General features: G+C 35.5%; 1 protein-coding gene and 1 long non-coding RNA gene across 2 annotated transcripts in view; one reads left to right on the top strand and one right to left on the bottom strand.

Moving 5' to 3' along the window:
* The window catches only part of insrb (insulin receptor b), a 76,499-nt gene that overhangs the window by 27,210 nt on the left and 31,894 nt on the right, over positions 1-17,395 (top strand). The window lies entirely within an intron of this gene.
* Positions 5,484-8,653, bottom strand: LOC309475120. The gene is made up of 2 exons (XR_014197519.1): positions 6,161-8,653; positions 5,484-6,105 (listed from the first exon to the last, which is right to left on the bottom strand). It is a non-coding gene; the product is annotated as an uncharacterized lncRNA (long non-coding RNA).

Genomic DNA, 17,395 nt, shown 5'->3' with positions numbered 1-17,395 from the left:
AAATGGTGGTTGTCAAAAACACAACAGATTTATTCCAAAATAGGCCTACATTACATTATTGGAGGACAGGTTAAGTAAAAATACAATTTAGCAAAATGCTCCTCTCAAGAGTTAATTTTTCTAGCTGACTAAAGAGTTTATGGTCACTAATCGGCTTCTCTGAGTGAAATGTGACATTACGTGTCATTTTTTACAAGCTGTTTTATTGACGTCTTTCCGCTGTTGAAACGCTGAGCAATTACACGTGACATTATATGGATTTTGGTAAGTTGTACCTGTATCTTTCAACCTACCTGATGGCGGAGCTGAGAACTCGTGAAAAGCTTATAATATGTGTAAAGGTGTCAAAACAGCGCCAGGAATCCCTTTGTCACACATACAAACCAAGATCTACTGCGAGGAGTCGCGGTTCTGATGCCTGTACCGAACTATGATGGGCAACATCGGGTCACATCCTGTGACATAATGTCCTGTTTTTGGTTTGTTTACATGTCTTTGGTCCATGTTGTGTTCATTTTTCATTAGTCTCTGTCCTCTTTTTTCGGTGTGCACCAGGGTTCAGATTGCAGCGTTCACACTTATTCTAATGAGAGCAATCACACCAGGGTTCATTTTGATCGAACCAAACATGCCACGTGTAAACTCACCCTAAAAGACAGATTCTTGGGATTTAAGAATTGTTATCTGTTCTTCAAAATGAGAATCAAGAAATTAATATTTTTCAAGGTTTTTTTTTTTAACCAGCTCTAGTAAACATAGGTCTTGGCTGATTTGCAAGTTGAAGCTACAATAACAAAGATGAACCATGTGTATGCGAGCGAGATGGCGCTTGTGTTTGGCTGGAGGAAGCCAGTCTGGTACATTGAAGGACAGTCTGTGCCAATACAAATCTTGTCCGCCGGTTCAGCGTGTACCGCACCTGCTCTCTATTCACCTCACACCCCTCTCAACATGATTCAGCTCAAGTACCTTGTTTACTTCCACCTCTTTTTGGAGGGAAATGATATGGAAGGGCTGGATGACTCCGTTCAGCCTTAAACGCATCCAGGAACAGAAGCACATGTGCTCTTAAGTTGGAAAATTGAGGAGCGCATTAAAAACGTAAGGGGCGAAATGAAAATTCATCAAATAATGCGTTTTTCCGCTAAATTAATTTAATTTATTAGATTACCAAACGTTTTTTTATATTTCTGCTTCAACTGTATTTAATAATTATGTAAATATTTATTTATTTAACTGTAATGAACATATTGTCTCGATACCAGTCAAAATCTGCGTAATGTGGTAAATAATGTTCTTAAAATATTGTTTAAAAAAAAAAATATTGTTTTTGGGTCACAGGGCAGCTTAGAGAGAAACTATCACAACAGCATTCGTATGGATGAGGTCAGGTTCTTTAATAAGACCAGCGGTGCTCTGCCCAAATAAAGGTTCACGTTGGTAACTGGGAGGTGTCCCGTGCTCTTCAAAGGGATGCATGCATGAAGCAACCCACTTTTTTGTCATGTGATAGGTGAAAGTTTAGTCGGGCATAATGTCAAAGTGAAACCCCATTTCTGGAGTATGATGCAATGGGGCTGTATTTGGGCAAGCGCTGGGGTGAGCGAGTGTGTAACCCTACAGCAAGATACCATATCCCCAAAGAAACACGCGCTCCCTGTCATGCCAAATAAACATAACCTGTCCGTGTTTGTTTGTTTAGCCTGACATTCATGTTTTCTGTTCCTCCGAGAAATTCTGTTTTTCCACAAATAATGAGAGGGAAAAAGTTCGTGTTCGAGGTGGAAGGTTTTTGACTTTCTTTTGCACTTATTTCAAGACTTTAATACACATTTATAATATGTATTGATTCATATTCATAATATCATTATTTATGTGAATTTTTCTTTTTTTTCATTTTATTCATTTTTGCCCCAACCCTCTACTTTCATCAGTTATTCCAAAAACAAAAAATCAAAACCTTCACCTACAAACAACCTTTCCAATCAATTCTTAAAGTCCCCCTGTGGTGAAAATCCAGCTTTTAGTGTTGTTTATATATCTATGTGGTGTTTTTAATATGCTTTAAGACAAACCATGTGTAAATTCATAAGTCGACACCATTGCCGAGTATTTTCTCCTTAAAACTGCAGAAAACACGGTTTGAAATCGTTGGTGTTTCTGACGTCACAAACTATCTTGTAACCAATCACGTCAACGAGTGGATCTCTGAGCTGGTGTGAGTGAGTGGAGGCGGGGCTCATTTGCATATTCACAGAACACGTATACTAATGGAGAGAAGGGTGAAGTTACATTCAAGTTACATGAAATGTTTTTCAAGGAAATAACACTTAAATATGTCACTTATGGTGATCAAACATAAGTTTTAAGGGATAAAATGATTGACTACATGGGGACTTTAATAGATAAAACCAAAGAAATTGCTAATTCGGTTTCATGTTGACTCTTAAATGCTTAAAACTGTTTGGTGATGCACTGATTCAACTGTATAAATGTTTACCAAATGAATTAACGTGGCGAAGTGCTTGATCCATTTATGAATGCACTAAACTGTTTTCTGTGAAAGCAGGCATTTAGTTTCAGGAGCCGTTTGGAGTTCAGACGGAGGATGCAGACGTGAGGTTGAGTGGAAAGATAAAATCTGTGCAGGTCCTTCTGTAAGCGTCGCTTTCCATTCATAGCTAGACATAAAAACAGCTCAGCACGCTTGAAGAATGAAATGTTAGAGTTTGGTTTATTTGGTATTTTGTGCTAGTTTCTAGAGTGTAGCTGATAATAAGAGCATAAACATGGACACACTTCATCCTGTATCTCAGGGAATGTTTATTTCCTTTGAAGAACATTTTGATAAATCTCTCTGCCTTCAGTGTAGCAACGGTGTTAAAACTGGTCCTTTTATTCCTCCATAAAAACGTCACGAACGCAAACATGGGAAGAGGCGGAGTGTCGGACAGAAGACTGTTCTAGATTTGCTGTCAGATCAGTGATATCTTTTGCTCTGGCACATCGTGTTCTGTTATTGTGAGCGTTGTTCTGTTGCGCCGACAGCGGCTCTTGCGCAACCAGGACCTTTTTAGGTCAAAGTTCAGCAGCCGCGGGTTTGCGCTCTTTTGTTGTCATAGCCATTTTGTTCCCCTCTGATGATGTCAGAGCATTGTGCGTTGTGGACTTTAGTTTTTTTGTTTTTTTTTGGATACATCGCTCTTAATTAACCTGACTTAACATTAACCTGATTAACCGAACGCAAACATTGACAACAATCTTTTTTTAGTTTCATAACAAACCATGCGTTTTAATTAGGGCTTTCTAGTGTAAGTTTGTTTTAATGTTCTCATTATTGAGATTGAAACAGTTTGTTAAACACAATATTAGAGCAATAATTAATAAAGCAAAATAAAGTTATGTATTATTATTATTATTATTATTATTATTATTATACACTACTATTACTGCTAATAATAATAATTATTGTTCTTTTTATTATCATTTTATACTGTTAAAAATAATTTATAAATAGAATATTACCTATAGTTTATATTATATTTATACATAATAATAGTAATAATAATTATTTGTTTTAGTAGTAGTAGTGTATTATTACCATTATTATTATTATTATTATTATTATTAGTAGTAGTAGTAGTAGAATTTTATTATAATATACTTTATATATTTTATTAGTTTTATTAGTATTAATATTATGTTTTACGTATTTATATTTATAAATAATAATGATACATATATAAATATTCTTTAGATGGTGCTATTATGTATAAATATAGTACTACTAATAATAATAGTCGTTATAATAATAATAATAATAATAATAGTAAAATTAGTATTTAAATTTTAAATTTTAAATAAAGTATTATTAGAAGTAGATGTAGTAATTCTTTTTTAAATACCTATTTTATATTATAATACGACACAATAATAATAATAATGTTGCTTAATTTAAAAATGATTACATCAAAAATAATATAATTTTTGTGCTACGGATAAATCCCTGGTATGTTCTTGAGCGCCGTTAGCTGCGTTTTGGTTTCCTAGAAAAGGAGACAGGGAAAAAACAGCAGGAAAAACAGAAGGAAAAATGCGGAGCTCCACAAGGGCTGACATCCAGTAATAAATCTGACACATTTGCTTGGAAAAGATCACATGGTTCAGTGAGTTTAAGGAAGCTGATTTTCTTGTTTTCGTGGTCCAGGTGAAAGATTCTGGAAGAAGTCTGATGTCGCATCTCTTGATCTTCAGTCTGACCTTGACAGTTGTTTGTATACTTGTTTGTTTTATCTTATCCAAGCTGGAACTGCTTTTCAAACCAGAAGGGCGTGGATGAATCACACTGAATTAGATTCAACAGCTGATAATGATTTTCAGAAGCACTTTGCGGTTAAACTCTTGTTTGTCCCGTCCATCGGAATTCATAACTGTGGCGGCGGAGCGCAGAAATCCTTGCGTGGGTTGAGCTGAGGTGTCGCGTGATGCCTTGCGACAGGTGTGCGCTCTAGCTTCCGTCTGCTGTTAGTAGAAGCGCTTTTCTGAGTATCAGCACCTCGGAAGTGCCGGAGGGTAAGGGTACTTTTCCTATAACAATCTAAGAGTAGGTCATTCAGTTCCCACCGCAGAGTAAAGAAGCCCTTAGCATGACAGATAAGGAGCCTGTGAGGATTCTCTTTCTCCCACTTCACTGCTCTTTTCCCCACTGTAGCCGACACTCATTTCACACGAGCTGGGGGATCGTCTGCACAGCTTGAGCAAGCAACGGCTTTTTTTTTGTAGTGCTTCTCAGAATTTAGGAAAAAAAGGGGGGAAAAACTCTCCAGGCACCTCTTCTAACACAATAGGAGTCGCTCGTCGGTTAACTTGATTTGATTTTCTTTAGCAGGCAAACTGATGGTTGCTGTCAGTCCAGAGCTTTATATCAAGGCCCAGATGAAAGGTTTATTTTTTTTGCACTGGAATTGTGCATAAATGAGTTTAAACATGGTAAAATGTGTTAAATTGAGGTGAAAGGGCTGCGGGGTTCTTTTGTATCATCAAATTAGCCTAAATATTTAACTATCGAACACACAAAAGGCACACATTTTTTACATTTTTATTATGAATGGTAAAATACTTTTTTATAAAAAGGATAGTTCCAGTGCTTGATTCTGATTGGTTGAGTTCTAAGCCGTTGTTTACATTAGTGTTACTGCGCAACTGTCGTTTGTGATTCTTTGTTGCTGCATGTGTTGCTTAGCAACCTCTTTGGAATTACATTGCTTGGCGGAGGAATAAATGTGTTATAACTTTGTTTTTTGTTGCTGGTGTTTATTTTATGAATAAAATGAATATTTTTATGGAGTAACCGTTTTATAAAAGCAAAACGGTCCGCTCCGCGTCGTGCCTAACAACGCTTCTTAGCTGTTCTAAATCTACTGTAAAACACGGCTTCAAGGGGCTTATTGCTTAAATTAATCTCTTTTTGTTTAATGTTTATGATGTTTATAGTACTTTTTTCATTATACTGTCCTGGTCTTAAGGCCTGTTCACACCAAGAACGATAACTATATTAGCATCCACACCAACGCACGTTAAACATTGTTTATTGTAAGTGAGCACTGTCGCTTTAAATTCTGGGGTTGATTCTGATTGGCTGTCAATGTTTTTATTGTTAATCAGTTAAACAAAATGTTGTTCTGAAAGGGATTCTAACAATATCGTGATTCTGTCATTATCATTATAGTTGTGGTGTGGATGATGCAATTCTTAGAGAATTTAAACGATTCAAACTTTATCGTCCAAGTTATTGTTAATGCCAGTTAACACCAAGATTATAATTTTTTTTATCATTATAGTTATCGTTAATGCCCATTCACAACAAGATTAATACAACTTTATCGTTACAGTTATCTTTAAGCCCCATTCACACCAAGATTATTAAAACTTTAGATAATTTTATCATTATAGATATCGTTATGGCCCATTCACACCAAGATTATTGGTGTGAGTTATTGTTAATAACTCCAAGATTATTTAAACTTTTATTGTTTTCGTTTAGGCCCATTCATACCAAGTTTATTAAACCTTTAGATAATTTAATCGTTATAGTTATCGTTAAGCCTCACTCACACTAAGTTTATTAAACCTTTAGATAATTTTATAGTTATCGTTAAGCCCCATTCACACAAAGATTATAAAAATTTGATCGTTATAGTTTCATTTAGGCCCATTCACACCAAGAGCGATAACTACACGATTAAAACTATATAAAGTTATCGCCCAGATGACATCATCAAGCCCTCATATGTTTTAGCCCTGCCCTTCTATATATCTTTCCCAATGAATAACATCAAGTCCCGCCTTTCGCCATCGACTGATTTGAATGTTGTTTCACTCAATTGTGTTGAAAGATTGTCAGTAAAAGTAAAATGAGTGAATGTTGAAATATGACTTGTTGAAGCATGTCCCCTTTTGATAAATTTTTCATCTGATGTCCAGTGAGTTTAAAAAGCAAATTATATAAGCAAAATATTTTCGGTCCTCTTTTAATGCATTTTTATGTCATTTGTGTTTTATTGATTGATTATTCATTATTAAAATTGACAGTCATTTAAAAAAAAAAAAATTTTTTATACAATTTATTTAATTTTTGTATTAACTCCTTTAGTTTTAATAAGTAACAATAAGCCTATATTCACATGCTTTGGACTTTGCAGTCCAGCAACGACTTGCATGTAGTATGCACTTCAATTTTAACCTGTGTTCTTACAGTTATGAAGGGAAAATCTGTAGATTTTGCCCAAAACCCCCTTGATAGAGGAGCTGATCCATGATCTCACCGTGTCCTTCCTCGTGAGCGCCAGGGTTTAAGTTACCCCTCTGCTTGAACTCTCACACAGATACTTTCTCTCATCCGAACCATCAGTATGCATTTGCACGCAAGTGTGTTTGTGAGCGTTTGTGTATGGTGAAAGGGAAGTAAATGTGTTTGCTAGTTGTGCAGTTTGTATATGCATATGCCTGCAGGTAAAGATGTGGTGTCCACACAGGAAGTATGAGGCCCTCCGGCAGCTGCCAGCGATTGGTTATCACTTGGAACGAACTGTGATGCATATATATATACATACATGCATATGTGCTTTGCATTTTTAATGTATAACATGTTTTGATCACAGTTAAACGGGAATTTAAGACATCCATTTGTTTTATTTCTGGTGGTTTGTGTTTGGATTAGGAAGCGCAGATTGTGTTGGATTAGTTGTTTCGGAAGAATCACATTAGCAGCTGTACTTCCTCCATGATTGTGTGTGTGTGTGTGTGTGTGTGTGTGCGCCACTGCAGTCGACTAGCATCTACGCCAACTTCCATTCATTAGCTAAACAAGAAGCCCTGAGGGAGATGGAGGAGCTTGTGCCCTCGACGTTATCAATGGAAGCGTTTCTACGCCCTGCGTTTGCATAGCTGCACCGCTGACACGCTATTCTGACAAACCGCTGAGCGCTTGCACGTTCCCACTGTTTCATGTCCTTCGGAGAAAGGAAAGGAAGAGCCACGGGGGCATTTTCAGAAACTAGATCCTTCTGACATGCATGTAAACATGGGAAATAACCGGGGGGAGGATTTGCATGTGGCTAATGACGGTTAAATGCAAACAAATCAAAATCTATCCATCATCAAAATGTTATACAGCAGTATTTTTATATCATGATATAGCTTTTTTTATTGGATAACTGTATGCTAATTCATTTTGATAATCCAGTGGAAATTATGAATATAATATAATTAATGTAAATTAATGCGTCCTTGCTGAATAATAGTATTACATTTCTTTAAAAAAAAAAAAAACTTACTGACCCAAAACCTTTGAACAGTATTTATTTATTTATTTGCTATCAATTATCACATGTGGGGAGGTTGTTAAATTTAGCATGTAAAACTTATCTTTAATTAGTTTATGTAGCATATTAATTAAATGTTTAACACCGTTTTAATGCAATAATTTAAGAGCACACCGATTTGTTATTTCTGTTCTGCGTTTGGAAATCTTGAGATTAATCCTGATTCTGTGATTCTAATGAAAGCCATATTATTTGTTTATTTTTGGGGATACGAAATAATATCTGAGAGTCTGATAAAGTTAAATCACATTAGGGAAAGACTATTTCCAAATAAATGCAACCATCTCGAGTGCTCAAATCTAGCGAACTGAACGCCTGTGCTCTCAAAGATGGGTTTTATTAATAACCGAGGAGGGGTCGAGGACACGTGGGCTGCTCCTGTTTTTGGGGTTGCTAGGTAACAGTGAAGCAGCTGTGATGAAGAGCGAATGTGTGGTCACATGGGTGTCTCCCCCAGAAGTTTGCATGAGGGGAAACCATTCCAAATCCACACTGAAGGAATCTGGCGTCTTTCTGAAGTTCACTGAAAATTCTTGGAATTGTTTCCTGCCTTTGTGTGTGTGCTTTCGAAGTGACGAGGAGTCCCGTCCTCCGCGGTGAGATGGTTATTGAGTTCATCGTTATTACTTGGAATCTGCCATATTGGGATGATCGTGAATCACCAATTTTATTAAATATTTTGGCTAAGTTGACAATACTGGTGTACATTTCTCTCTACATGGTTATTATAGTTAACTGTAACCCCCAATGAAATAAACTTTAAATAAAATAAAATAAGCATATTTAGTTTAACGTAAATGTAATAAAACTGAAATAAAAATAAATAACTATATAGACATAATTTGTATAGAATAAAATAAAATAACAAACACACATTCAACAAGATTAATCAAATGTAACTAGAATTAAAATGAAAGCAGAAAATATAAATATAAAACTAATAGAATCTCAACGATACTAAAATCTGGCTCTCAGGTCTGTTTAGTACATTTGACCATTTTTAAATTCTTTCCACAGATTTCCACAAAACAATATCGGCCTTTTATATATATTTTTTAATTTTTTAAATGATGTATAATTACATTTTTGGACAATTGGATTAGTATTTTTGTTCAGTAATATTTAGTTATAGTAAATAACACATTTATATACAAATACAATTAATAATATCAGTTAATATGTACTCAATTGAACGTTATATTTAATTACGAATACAAAGGGTTTAAATATTGCTATTTCTATCAATATTTTAGGTCTTTTGCTCATTATATATTATCATATTAAAATGTATGTAAATTATAAATACAGTTATTTAAAATGTATAAAACTATTACGTTTTTATATATTAAACAAACATACAAAAATGTTTATATTGGCACTTAAAAAAAAAAAGTTAAATAAATGTTGTATTAAACAAGTATGCATTTTATTTCAGCAATTTTGTCACCATTTGGCGTCGGCCATTAATAAGCCCTAATAAGCTCAACGGCTAGCCAAAGATAAGAATTGAAATTACAAAAAAATACTTTTAATGAGAGTATTGGGATGTTTATAATTGTTAATAAGCATAAGCACGTGTGGACTATAGAGCAAAATAAGTAGCTTGAAGCTCTCCGAAGGGAAGAGTTTAATGAATTGAGGAGAGGAGGTGGCATTGCATAACTTGTTTGTGAGCAAAACAAGCCCTCCCTCCTTGTGGGTGATGAGAGGATTGTTTACAACCCTTGCAAGTGTCACATATCCTCCATTGCCCATTTAGAAAGCATCTCTCCATGTCGGATCACTCTCGTAGCGTTTGACTAATGGGTCAGTCGCTCCTCTTTCAAGCGATTGACTCAATCAGTTACAGATTGTGTTGATGTCGTGGCCAAAGTTTGATCGACGGTCCGACACAAAAGCAAAACCATCGAACCGTTTATAAGGGGTCATGTGATCCATCATAACTTACCTATTGTTTAACTCAGAGATCATTTACAAGGGCGTTTCCGTATTTGCCGTGGCTCTTGGTTTACCAGTGGTCGATGTGCCGTATGAAGCAACATGTTTGTACTCAATGCCAGCAACATGTTGACACAGCCATTACTGCAAATATATTGCTTGTCCGTTCGTAATTAGGCAACGTTAAATAAATTCAACATGTTGCTGTCAGAGATTCCCCTCTAGCTTGTTTTTCCCAGGCTGTTGCTGTTGTTGTTGTTGTCGTCGTTTCCAGTTTGCCATACATCTGGACGCCTGGTGCCTCGATCATAAAACCCCACAGCTGGAGAGTGACGAATGGAAGAACGCAGAGCTCTGGCTTTGCCGAACGCTCGTCCCCCCCCAATGTTGGACCATGGATGGTGGGTACTTTTCAGTTACAAGCCTTTTGATCAAAGCATGAGGCTTCCCCGAGAGCGAGAACCAGCTGTGGACGCTTCCACACCGAGCACTGACTCAGCTCAGAAAGTTCTGGGTCAAAGAAACTCAGCTAAGTCACCACAAACTTTCCAATGTCGCTCTCCCCAAAACATGACAGACTCTTGTGATTTGTAGCCGTATCTGTAGTCTACACCATTTGGGCGATGCCTAAAAGACATGGTTTAGCATTTACAAGGCCAACCTCACCAAGAACTTGAGGCCAACTCAACTTGGGTGATCTCCTGAGTTCGAAGAGTTCATTTGTAGTGTTCACATTTAAGCTTGCAAACTGCTTTGAAGTCCTTTTGTGAAGTCAAACTCAGCTTTAATCTTTTTGGGTATCACCTACAATTGAAGAACGTTATAAGCAAACCTCACCCACCTCCTGGTTTTAAAGGGACAGTTCACCCAAAAATGAAAATAGTGTCATCATATATAATATACTTTATATATCATATTTATACGTTTTAAATTGGTTTTGGGAAAACGAGTCTAACGGCCAGAACGCAGTAAGCTAATTAAAGCTGCAATAGGTGATTGTCAATAGAATTATTATTTTTTGTTACGCTGGTTGGGATCATGGTGGGATCGTATGCTTTCAATGCTATCAGGCTAAAGTTAGCATTTCCCAGATCACATATTGCACCTTTAAACAATCGTCAAAAAAGTAAAAAAAAATAAAAATAAAAATGCTATGCGTTTTCACCATAATACCTTTGTAAAAGTGTGCAAAATTTCTTGCAAACTGCTTAGAGAAGTCAAACTCTTTGTTCTGTTCGGATAAAACCTAAAATTTTGCATTTACAAGAAATGGCATTTATGTCATACGCAAACCCCACCCACTTCCTGGTTTTAAAGAAACGGTTTACGAAAAAAATTAAATACTGTCATCATTTAATCACCCTCATGTCATTACAAACCTGTACGACTTTCTTCTCTGATTACAAAAGAATATATTTTGAATATATTTTGCGTTTTTGTTGTTTTTGTTGTTGTTGTTGTTGTGATGCACCGAAAAAATTTGTTTTACCAAAACTGAAATTAAAGTTTTCATTTAGCTGAAAACCTAAACTGAAAAAAGTGTTTGCAATTGAATTTGTTTTGTTTGTTTTTTAGGATGTTCTCAGGTGATATACTAATAGTTACATTGTAGTGTGTGTGATTTATAGTAACATTATTTCAGCTGAACTAATTTTACATATTGCCACTGTAGTTGTTCAGGGTGAAGTGCAGCCATCCAAAACTATTTTGGCCTAAACTATTATTTTTACTTTTTCGGACGTAATTGTGTTGCGTTTTGTTTTTTTGTCCATACAATAGAACTCATTATTGGTCAACATTGACTGCCATTGTATGCACAAAAAGGCCTTAAAATTTAGTCTTTTTGGATGAACTATCCCTTTAAATTCAGTTCGCTTTAGAGGGGACTGAGTTCGTTTAGCGCGTTAACCTAAAAGCCCACATTCCTGCATTCTGAGACTCGTCTGGGACTTGTCGAACTCTCGATTTGTTACGTATCAGGATGTTCCTTTGTTTACTCTATTTGGCCGTCGCCTAAACGACGGCTAGTTTTATGGGTCCCTCACTCCATTTAAGAGCGCGCCGGCTCGTTTAAACCGTAATTACGGAGCCAGCCGGGCCCAAACACCTGGACGGCGTGAAGAGCGCAAGCTTGGCCTCGTCTCGTACAGCTGTGGAGAGTCACCTTGCAGCAAGTCTGGGGGAATTCCCTCCTAAATCAGCCAAGTTTGGGAAGGAAAAGCAAAGCGAAGCTCTGGATTCTGTCAGCGTGCCATACTCCACTCTGGACTGTGAGTCAGACCCAAACAAACACGCTCTTCTGATCCAATTTAAGCCTCCAGAAGCTTGCCAGTTCGCATTTGTTCCAAGAAAACATGTAAACATCCCAATCACTAACACTATAGGCGGGATGAGCGCAGAGACGCTTGGCGGAGCTGTTAGGGGAGGCCAAATATTTTTAGATCTCTTAAAACAGGGGCCATTCGGTTCACAGCAGAGTATTTTTGGGTTATCATATCTCGTTAAAAAAAATTAACACCCGCGCTATGATTACCACCGCCGCGTGATGTGTGAGTAGCATCTGCGTACGAGGATTTCCTTAACTTAGTGCTAATGAAGTTTATGTAAATGAGACCAACACATTTTGTGTGTTATATGTAATTTGTATAGATCTTTGCAAATATACATTGATTTGATGTGTTTTCCTCCCAATGACATGTTCACCGAAATTGTGGGGAATATGTACTTATAACATGGTATAACCTTTGGCTAATAAACCGCTATTAGCCATCAGGAAGAATGTAGGACTCTCGTCTGTAACGCATTTTACCATATTTAATCTATTCCACATAAATCTGCAGATTTCTCCGTGCAATCTGTGTAGAAAATGTGGAAATAGCTCTGTGTGGGTCCAGTCATTAGGTTGAAAATGTCTTTAGTCAAATCAGATGGAGGTACACAAGATCAACATCACATGTCGTTCTAAAAAGGGGGAAAAAAGAGACGGTTCAGGAAATAAGCCAGATCGCACTAATGGGGCTGTTATGTCAGATCTGATCTGATGTGGTGTGGTTCTCCGTTTTATCTTTACGTGTTTTCCTGTTTGAACAAGAACGCGCAGTCCTAATTGCGTCCAGAGTGGACAGTGATAATAAAGGGGGGGGGAATTGTCCGGTTATTAGGGGTGTTTGCTAAGACAAGCGTCACGATTACTAATGCTCATACGTAAGTGGTGTTCACACGTACAGCGTTTGCAGTGACAGTGACCTCAAGTAATTGTTTTTAACTGGAGATGTTGATTTCTAGTGATTTGAGCTTCTGGTGCAAAGTGGGCGTGGCAAAGAAGCGCACACAAAGCTGGTCATTTAAAAAAATAAATAAAAATTACATTTATTTTTTATTAAATTATTATAAAAAGAATAAAAATGATGATAGCTCACATTACTCTGCAATTATAAACTTATAACGTATAGACGTATTGTATTTTATTCTGAAAAGCATAGTTGGAATAATTATATAAAAAAAATCATAAATTCAGCTTACTGTAAAAATGTAATGCACAAAACAAAATTACAACAAAAAATGATTAACTTATCTGACTTATCTTTTATTCTGAACTGTGTAGATAAAAAAAGTAATAATTTTAAAAATTATTAAAATATTACAACCAATATAATGGCTCAAATGATATGGCAATTATAAACTTATGCATGTAACTTATATTACTTGTATTTTTGAAATTTGAAATTGTTTATTAGTGTATAAAAATTTAAATACACCCAAAAACAAAAATTACAGCTCAAGTTATATGGCAATAAACGTATATAACTTGTTTGTTGTTTATTGCGAACATAATATATGATCTAGTTATATAAAACGAATCAATTATGCTTATAAAAATATTACAACCAAAAATATGATCTCATTTTTTCACAATTTTAAACTTGTGTTTGCTATAACTTGTATTTTATTCTGTAAAGAATAGATGAAATAGTCATATAACAATAATAAATTATGCTTATTAGTGAATCTCAGCTTAAGCTTAGCCACATTCTAAACTCTATTGAAACTCATTTTATATCGAATCTCTTCATGTTTTTGCAGACCAACTCGGTCACTAATGAGGTTCTGTTTCAGGAAGGATCCTCACTAAGAAGTCAGCTGCCTGTGTAGGCGGTAGAGAGCAAGGCAGCTCACTAGGTTTTGGAACGTAGCTTAAGTATAATTGATATTAGACTAGAATGATTTTCTTTTCTGTTGTCGAAATTGTTTCTGATATGAACATCAGAGTTGTTCTGCTAGGTCTGCCATTGCTCGTTGGTTTGATAAGTGTGGAGAGTAATCATCTACTATATGCTCCATCAAGAGGTTTGTTTTGCTAATTGTTTTCCTCCGCGAGGCCATGTGCTCCGTCTCTACTCCTCCCTCACGCCATGGCCGTTTATAGCTTTATCACGCCTACCATGCTGTGGCCTTTTCTTCTGCACACCCCCTCCTCCTCGGTTCTTACATGGTGCCCCTCCGTCGCTCTGTTTCTGTGGAAGGGCAGGGCCGGGTCTGGTCAGGTGACCGTATGGAGCTCTTGTTTATCACTTTGCTGTAGGTCGCCAGGGCGGCTGTTAATCTTTAACATTGAATGCTGCCCGCTGCCCTTCGTCTGAACACTGTGCACAGCATGCTGGGAGTGACCGTCATCCTAGCTTCGCATTTAACATTTTATTCAAGCATACGACTAGCAGTCTGTGCTCTCGCAGGGCAACTTATTGGATGAAATTTGTGGATGAATTTCACATAAACGTCCTGCTGTCACCCCAAAAAAATTGTATTCAATTTTTTTATGCTCATTAGTATTATTACAGTAATTTCTTTAAATAAAATGTTTTCATTTGATTCTTTTTAAAATAAAATTGTTGTAAAAAATACTATGATGTATGAATAATTTATGTATTTAATTGTTTTTTATTTACAGTAATGGTAATTGTGCTTAATTGTCTTAAATAATTATACAAATAAGAAAAGAAATAAGAAGTTGTGTTGCTTAAAGAAAATGAATCCCATTTCACGACAAATATGTTTATTTATTTATTTATTTTTGCATTTTGGGAATGCAAAAGAAAAATTAATTGGCCCTAAATTTTTTTTTTTTTAAAGGACATTATTTCTTTTATTAAAAAAAATGTGTGAAATTTGACCTGGACATCTTAAAACCTTGCAACAGATGACCAATATTTATATTTATATATATATTATAAACTTATGCATGTAACATATATTACTTGTATTTTTGAAATTTGAAATTGTTTATTAGTGTATAAAAATTTAAATACACACAAAAACAAAAATACAACCAAAAATTACAGCTCAAATTATATGGCAATAAACGTATATAATATTTATATTTATATTTATATAAATATAAATATAAATATAAATACTGGTCATCTGATGCAAGGTTTTAAGATGTCCATGTCAAATTTCACCAATTTTAGCTTTTCTCTTTTATGATTATGATTGATTAATATTATTAGTTTTAATAATAATTCTGGAATCGTTTCACAAGTCATAAGCCAGAAACTGCGTGAATCTCAGCAGTAGTCGCAGTCTTTTATTGCACTGTAAGCAGGATCGGCACTGATATGTGTTCATATGTTGCACATTATGGACTTATGTTATAGACTTCACCATGTTCCTAATTATAGAAGTGTTTCATATCCCAGCATCCCATCTGTGTGGCACTGCAGAGGGCATATATAGACCAGGTCGGCTGTAGGCTATTTCCTATTTGTATTATTTCGGATTCGGCACCTGTTTTATTAGGTGCACTCACACCATAGTGCATAAACCTTTCCTCATCTTAAGTTGCATTATATTTGGAGTCTGTGTTGAAAAATCGAGGTCACAGATGCTGAAGGTGTACACTCTACATATGCAGAAGGAAGAAGTTACAAGGGCGTGTTTATTTCTGCTTTTCTGCCATGAACTAGTAACAGAAGTTTGTCCTTGGTTCCCTGTGTTTGCTGTGCTATTGTCTTTTCTTAGTGAGTCACGGTATCCATTGGCGTTGCTCACCAACTGAGCTGTACTTTCGTTATTTGTCAATCTTGGAGCAGCTCTCGTTATTAATTTTCCAGGAAATTAACAGTCACCCACTAGGTTTGAAGGACGCGCCCTTCAAAATGTACATTTTGAGAGTGAAGGAAACGTGTTTTATTGAATCAGGACATTGTTGCTTTGTTTCTGGGAGTAAAAGTATTAACAATTTACGGTGAGTTACACACCGAACTTTAATATTTAAGGTTACGGGTTTATAATTGTTATACTAAAGAACCGTAACCCTAAGTATTCAACTTTGATGTGTAACTCCGTTCTCCACTTTTTCTCACTTCATTTTGTTTCTTTCTTTTCTTTTCAGGTCAGAACGACCTGAAAAGGTCAGGAGATGAGAATATTATAAACACAAAAATATTATAAAAGACGTGAACAGGAAAGCAGCATAAAATCATGTTTAGAAAATGTTCAAATATGTTTTGTTTTTACAGTAAGCGAAATTACGTGAAGATACGTAGTTAAACTTGTAGACGGCAAAGAAATGGGTTCAATACATTGTTGAATTTTTGAGTTTTTTGTTTGTCATAATTTCTTTTGATAAATCACTTTTAAATTTAGTCAGTATTTGATCATGTCATTAATTTGTCAAAGTACATTTGACTAAAATACCTGTGATGATTGACTATTGGATTATTTCAAATGTTCATATTCTTCCTACATTTTTTTTTTCCATAAAACTACATTGATAATATTTTGCAGTATTTATTTGTCAAATTCTTCAATACTGTTTAAATCAAAATCATTTATATATCATTGTAACAACAATTTTTTAAGGATCAATGCCAACATTTAAAAAAAACGTAACGTTGATGAAAATATTGCGGGGAAAAACCTGCAAAATATTAGCAATATGCTATGTTAAAGTTAAAATAATTTAGCATTGTGATGCATATTTTGGATTATCGATGACAAAATAAACTTGTTGACAAAAATAAGATTTTTTATATAAATTATTTATTTATCATTGTGATGTATATTTTTCATTATTAATTACAATTTTAAACTTAATATTTTGTGGTGGTTTAATGTCATCATTTTCATCAACACTGTTTTCATTACAATTATTTATTTATCATTGTGATGCATTTTTTGGATCAATAACAATTTATTTTTTATTTCACATATTGATGATATCATTTATACCTTGAATGGACTGTATAAGTCGCTTTGGATAAAAGTGAATACAAATGAATGTTTTTTTGAGGGGTATGAGCATCTGGACTAAGATTTGGAAAAGTCATAAGGGAAAAAATGTACAGAAACGTCCTCAAGGGGAAAAGTTCACGCTCTCCACCTCTGGTTACAGTGCTACAGCCATCTGGAAATCACAGCACCTGTGCAATCAAATCCGCAACCCTTTCCCCTGCTCACCCAGAGGTCACTGACAAGGAAACCAGATTATTCGGATAGCGCCGTAACCCTGGAAACCATCTAGCTCTCGAGCGGTTTGCGGGAGAGAAAAGCAGGCGATCCCAGACCGAGGGCCG

Source organism: Leuciscus leuciscus (assembly GCF_965113295.1).
Source record: "Leuciscus leuciscus genome assembly, chromosome: 15".
Lineage (NCBI taxonomy): Eukaryota > Metazoa > Chordata > Actinopteri > Cypriniformes > Leuciscidae > Leuciscus > Leuciscus leuciscus.
Note: the sequence above shows the minus strand (reverse complement) of the source record. Positions and strands in the feature narration are given on the sequence as shown.